This window comes from Cajanus cajan, chromosome 2 (genome assembly GCF_000230855.2).
Source record: "Cajanus cajan strain Asha chromosome 2, NIPB_CcT2T_4, whole genome shotgun sequence".
In the NCBI taxonomy this organism is placed as follows: domain Eukaryota; kingdom Viridiplantae; phylum Streptophyta; class Magnoliopsida; order Fabales; family Fabaceae; genus Cajanus; species Cajanus cajan.
The window spans coordinates 28,828,398-28,835,133 of NC_138518.1; the positions used below are offsets into that span (position 1 = coordinate 28,828,398).

At 38.2% G+C, this 6,736-nt stretch overlaps 1 non-coding gene across 1 annotated transcript; it reads right to left on the reverse strand.

Moving 5' to 3' along the window:
• Positions 1-2,849: 2,849 nt before the first annotated feature.
• On the reverse strand, positions 2,850-2,956 carry LOC145955347 (small nucleolar RNA R71). The gene has a single exon (XR_014431961.1). It is a non-coding gene; the product is annotated as a small nucleolar RNA R71 (small nucleolar RNA).
• Between the last annotated feature and the right edge of the window lie 3,780 nt (positions 2,957-6,736).

A 6,736-nucleotide genomic window follows, 5' to 3' on the forward strand; every position in this document is an offset into this window, starting at 1 on the left:
AGGTTTCCTTCTCAAAGAAAGTCAAAACTCAACCCAAGAGGAGATGGTCCCTTCCAAGTCCTCCAAAGAATTAATGATAATGCTTACAGGTTAGATCTTCCTAGTGATTATGGAGTGAGTAACACTTTTAATATAAGTGATCTTATTCCCTTTGCAGGTTATGATGAGGAAGAAGAACCTACAGATTTGAGGACAAATCCTTCTCAAGATAATCTTCACTTGGAATGCTCTATCATGAAGAGAAGGCCTAGTTCTATTTGTTCATATTGTACAGTTTATACATAGTCTATTGTATAGGTTATTTTTGCCTTTGTATTTGAGAGGCACTTTATTTGCTTTTTCCTATCATGTGTATATTGTTTTTAAGGTAGGTTACTTGGAGAGTTTAGCTCCATTTAACCTCCCCAGTTGACACATTCATTTTGTATTTTTTCAGTAGGAAAAAGGGGGTACATTTAGCAAAGCTTGAGGTATGACTAGTAATTGGGCCAGAATTGGGCCTAGGCTAAATTTTTGATATTGGACTCATTTTGCTCCTAATTTTTCATAGATTTGATGTAGCTAGGTCTCATCATCATATGATGAACCTAACTACACCAAATCAAGATTTTGCAAATTAAATCAAGGAGCAAATTAAGTGCAAAGCCGCCTAGCTCTCTTCATGGCCGAATCCATTAGTAGTTCCTTCTTGAGTTTTTGAAGCTTGCCTTGCAAGCTTCTAAACTCAAGTAAGGTAAGCTTACCTTACCATGGTTCCTAAGTGAACCATGGTCAAGGTTAGCTTCCCTTGCAAGCTTGCCAAAACCATAGGAGTTAAGTAAACCTTACCATGGTTCCTAGTTGATGTTGTGTATTTTACTCGTATTTTAGCACTTTAATTCACAAGAATTCATAGCATAATCATGCATATCTTTCATGTTTTTAATAAATTTTTATATCATTTTCCTATTTTATGCTTTTCTTGGTATGTGTTGTGTTTTCTCTGAGCAGGATCAAGATTTAAGAATTAAAGAGGAAATGCTGAGCTACAAGGAAAATCACGGCCGTGATTCTAAATCACGCCCGTGATTCACCAGAGAAAATCACGGCCGTGACTCCCAATCACACCCGTGAACGCCACTGACCCTTCATAGATGTGCTCCAGAGAAGATCACGGTCGTGATTCTCAGTCACGGCCGTGATTCACTTCGCGTCCCAGCTTTTTAAGTTTTATGTTTTATTTTTATTTTTGTAATTTTTATCTTGGTAGTTTTACCTTTTTACCCTTTTAGGTTATAAATTAGATGAGGTTAGCCCAGAACAGCACTTTTGGTCTTCGGAGACAGTTTTTTGGTTTTTGACACTTAGAGAAGGTTGGGCGCCTGTGCCATCGACTCTAAGGTTTGCTTTTCTTTTATTCTTCTTTTCTTGGAGAACTACTATGAACTCCTGTGAGTAGTATCCCTTTTTCTGGGATCAGGGCTTAGCCTCTAAGAACCTCTTTATTAATGCATTATTCAGTTTCTTAATTTTATTCCAATTCTTGATCTGTTCTTTTATATTTTATATATGAACTTTAATATTATTATTTTCATAATAACATTAATTAAGGATGAACTGAGAGGAGAACTTGATTATAATTATGATAAACAATTAATCTTAATTTTCATAATCATAGATAATTAGGGATGAACTGAGAGGAGAACCTAATTATCGGAACCTAAAGGAATAGACTTGAGTGTTAAATCACGAGAGTAGATTTAAGCTTTCGAGGAGCAATAGATTAACAAAGATCTTAACGGGTTTAATTGAACGCAATTACCACGAGAGTAGGGATTAATTTTAATTAAACACGTCCTCGTAGCCTGAGAAGGTGCAAGGATTAAATTAGGTTAAGACTACCTTCAAGATGGAATAGAATTAATTAATGAAAATAATAATTCAATAATGTTGGAACTCTTTGTGCGAACCCTAGATTCCCGGAAATCTCCTTATCTTATCTTAAAGTTTTATCTTATTCATTAATTGCATTACTATCTCTTTTACCTTCAAATCTGATCTTATCATCTCAAAACAGAAATTCCATCTGTTTTAAAATTCAAATTAAAATACTAGTAATTCTAGGTCAAACACGTAGTCCCTGTGATTCGATATTTATTACTTGACGACAACCGTACACTTGCGGTTTTCCACACATCAAGTTTTTGGCGCCGTTGCCGGGGACTACGTCTCTTGATTTAAATTACAATTATTTTAATTCGAATTTTTTTTTTTTAAAAAAAAAAAAAAAAAATTTTATTTAATAAATAAATAATTTTTTTTTTTTTTTTTTAGTGTTTACTTCTCCAATTCAGATTTCACGGGTCACTTTCTTTTTTTTTTGCAGTGCCTTAGGATTAATGCAAAAGAGATCTCTACGTCTTGGGAAACCAACACCACTTGATCCTGAGATTGAAAGAACTCTCCTGAGAAGGAAAAGAAACCTTTCTAGAGAATTTGACATGGCTGCACAACGAGATAATTTACCGCTTCGGGATTACTCTGCACCCGTAGCTCGTGGGATACCTGGAGGGGAGATGCGAACTGGAGCTACTGTACCAGCTTCTCTGGTGAATATGCTCAAACAGAACACCTTTGGAGGACTACCATCAGAAGATCCTAATGACCACTTAGAGGGGTTCTTGGAAATCTGTGAGACCCAGCAATTTGATGATGAAGTTTCTGATGGAATGCGACTCCGCTTATTCTCACTCACCTTGAGAGATAAGGCAAAGGTGTGGCTAAGAACAGTGCCTAGAGAAAAGATAGCAACTTGGGAATTATGTGAAAGAGCTTTTCTAGAGAAATTCTTTCCTCCTTCTAAAACTAAAGAATTGAGGAAGAAAATCACTAATTTCCAACAAGGCACTGGAGAGACTATTTATGAAGCATGGGAGCGGTTCAAGGGATATCTTCAAGCATGCCCACAACATGGCTTCAACCGTTGGCTTACCATCCAATTTTTCTTTGAAGGATTGGACCAACAAAGCACCATGATATTAGACTCAGCAGCTGGAGGATCTTTCATGGGGAAACCTATTAATGACTGCATGATTATTTTGGAAAATGTAGCCTCAAATCACAGCCAATACAGTGAAAGAGAAGTCACAGCAAGGAAAGGAACTCCGGGGCGATATGAAGTGAACAATATTGAGTTACTCTTAGCAAAATTTGATACTCTTAATCAAAGATTAGACAAGATGGAAAAAGCTAAGGTTAATTCAGTGGCTACAAATCAAGTATGTGACCTTTGTAGGGAACAAGGGCACACTGCAGTAGATTGTACCTCAATTTTTACTGGAGAAAAAGAAGATACTACTGAACAGGTGGTAGCTTCTCATAATTTCTATGACACTCCTCGAAGAGAGAGGAGTAATCCATATTCCAACACATACAACCCTGGTTGGAAGAATCATCCTAACTTTTCTTGGAAGAATAACCCAGTTCAAGGAACTAGCAATCAGCAACCTAATTTCCGTCCGTCCAATCACTTCATTAATGGGGAAGGAAATCCAGTACAGACACCCTCAATTCAACAAAGTGTTTCAAGATTAGAAAACCTTATGGAGAATTTTGTCACTAATCAAAAACAGACCAATGATTCAATGGCAAATTCTATTCAAAACCTTGCTGTCAAGGTTGAGAATATTACTCTCCACAACAAGATGCTGGAAAATCAAATTGCACAGTTGATGCCTAGTTCAAACAATTCTCCAGGTAAGTTCCCAGGTAAAACAGTTGCAAACCCAGCTGAAAATGTTAATGCTGTTACTTTAAGGAGTGGGAAGAAATTAGACAGTCCTGTGTCTAATCAAAATGATAATATTGAGATTGATGAAGACGCTTCTCCTATGGTTGAAAAACCTGAAAAAGAGAGATTAGAAAAAGAAAAAGTATCTTCATCAAAGCCTCAAACTGTTTATCACCCCCCAATTCCTTTTCCTCAAAGGTTAGTAAGGACTAAACTTGATAGACAATTTGAAAAATTTTTAAATATGATCAAACAAGTGTATGTAAACATTCCATTTGTAGAAGCTCTACAACAGATGCCTACATATGCTAAATTTCTTAAGGATCTTTTAGCTAACCGAAGGAAATTGGATGATAGAGAGACTGTTACATTGATCCATCATAATTTGCCCAAAAAACTTAAGGATCCTGGTAGTTTCTCTATACCTTGTCTCATTGGAAATCTAAGGTTTGAAAAAGCCTTATGTGACCTTGGGGCAAGTATCAGTTTAATGCCTTTATCAATTTGCAAGAAATTAGATATGGGAGAATTAAAGCCTACAGCAATGTCAATCCAGTTAGCAGATAGATCTATAAAATATCCCATAGGAATTTTAGAAGATGTTCCAGTTAAGATAGGTAAATTTTTAATTCCGGGAGATTTTGTTGTTTTAGAAATGGAAGAGGACAAACAAATACCAATCATACTAGGTAGACCATTTTTGGCTACAGCAGGCGTGATAGTAGATGTCAAACATGGAAAATTGTCCTTATCCATTAATGATGAAACAATGGAATTTAATATTGCTAAATCTGTTAGACAACCTTCTCTTGAAAATATTTGCTGCAGGGTTGATATATTGCCTAAAGACATGGAGGAAGAAGTCATGAGATCTATTTTGAGGGATCCCTTGGAGAATTTTCTAGTTGGAGGAAAGCACATAGATCTTGAGGGGATTCAACCTAATTATGCTTGCTTGATCGATTCAAGTCCCCCGTGTAAAGAAAAAAATCCTCTAGTAGAAAGTCTTCTTGAGCCTTCAACAGATTGGGGTTAGGAGGATGTACGCATTTCATTAATTTTATTCCAAAAAAAAAAAAAAAAAAAAAAAATTTCAGAGTTCCAGAGAGAATCACGACCGTGACTCTAAATCACGGGCGTGATCTTCTCTGGAAAATTTTTTGGAAAACTCCAGAGAGAATCACGACCGTGATTATAAATCACGGGCGTGATCTCCTCTGTTTGAATTTTTGAAAACTCACAAAGAGAATCACGGCCGTGATTTCCAATCACGCCCGTGATTCCCTGCTGAGGCTCAACCGATACAACCCGTGATTTTTGAAATTCCCCTTTCCCTTATATATTTTTCCCCCTCCTTTTACATTCTCACTTCTCTCAAACTTACGAACTCTGCCCATTCTCTCTTTTATTCTCTCCCAAACCCTAGCTTCTCACTTCTTCTTCCTCTTCTTCCCTCTTCCTCCCACATTCACTCCTTCCGTTCATCCATGGCTCCCAAGCGCACCCGTACCGTTGGTTCGTCCTCCACCGCTTCCGATACCCACAGTTACGAGGAAGAAGCAAGTGAAATTCCGCAACTTCCTCCGAGGTTCTATCGGAACGATGAACAGCGTGAGCGGAACGAGGTATTACGCTTCCGCACTATCCATCCTACCAGGTATCTCGACTTCCCATTTATTCGTAAGTTGGGTTTACGTGCTGATATCAATTTCATGTTAACTAACATTGGGTGGACAACCTTTGCTACCATGCATAATGATGTTGTTTATCCTCGACTAGTTCTTGAGTTCTTGAGCTCTCTCCACACGGAAATATTATCTGGGCCAAATTGTTCTGAAGGTTTGATTTCTTTCCGTATGTTTAACCAAGAACACGAATTAACCCTAGCTCAGTTCAATAATATTTTTGGATTTCCCACTGGAGGGAGCACGAGAACCCCAAGTTCTTTCAACCCTGGTTCTTTTTGGTATAGTTTGACAGGTACAAGTAATTGGGTCGCTGGAAAATGTAATTCCTCTGCTTTCCGCCATCCCGCCATCCGTATTATGCACCGCTTTATTGCCTCTACTGTTTTGGCCCGAGGTGATTCTGAAGGAAAGGTTCGTTTGAGCGACCTTTTACTTTTATGGGCTATGATGGAAAACAGAGAGGAGCCTATTGATTCTGGCAGTCATTTGGCACGACAGTTCCAGAGTATTTCCAATACCAGCCACGGTGCGATTGTGAATGGCGGCCTCATTACCACTATAGCCAAACACCTTGGCTATCACGCTTGGCTGGACCAGTTAGAACCACTCCCTGGAAGCCGTACTATTAATTTTGCTACCTGCTCTTCTATGAACTGCATTGCGAAAGATGAAGATGATAAATACTACTTTGTAGTAACCCAGTCGGGAGTGCACCACCAGTTACCAAATCCAACATACACCGTGAAGAACCGGGCTACCTGGCAGTTTCCACTGGAGCCATTAGAGGACCGACCTCCAGCAGCTGAGGAAGCGGCTCCTGTAGAGGAGGAAGCAGCTCCTGAACAACCCCCTCTACATCCTGGACCTGAGGTGGACAATGCTGCTATCCTAGCAGCTATCCAATCAATGGATAACCGGCTGCAACAAATGGATGAACGCCAGCAGCATTATAATTACATGGTTGTCAATGGCACATTCAACGGTATCCAGATGATTTTCCACCATAGTGAGATCTTTCTTATTCCTTATTTTACTCTGATGCTTAGGGACAAGCATTCCTTTCTGTTGTGGGTTGGTTGCATATTCATGCATTTTATAATTTTGTCAAAATAATCTATCATGCATTCATTAGCTCTTTGTTTCGGGACAAGCAAATCTTTAAGTTTGGGGTTAGGAGGATGTACGCATTTCATTCATTCATGCAAAGTAAAAAAAAAAAAAAAAAAAAAAAAAAAAAATCATGCATATATACATATTCAGTTAATCCCAGCTTGAATTT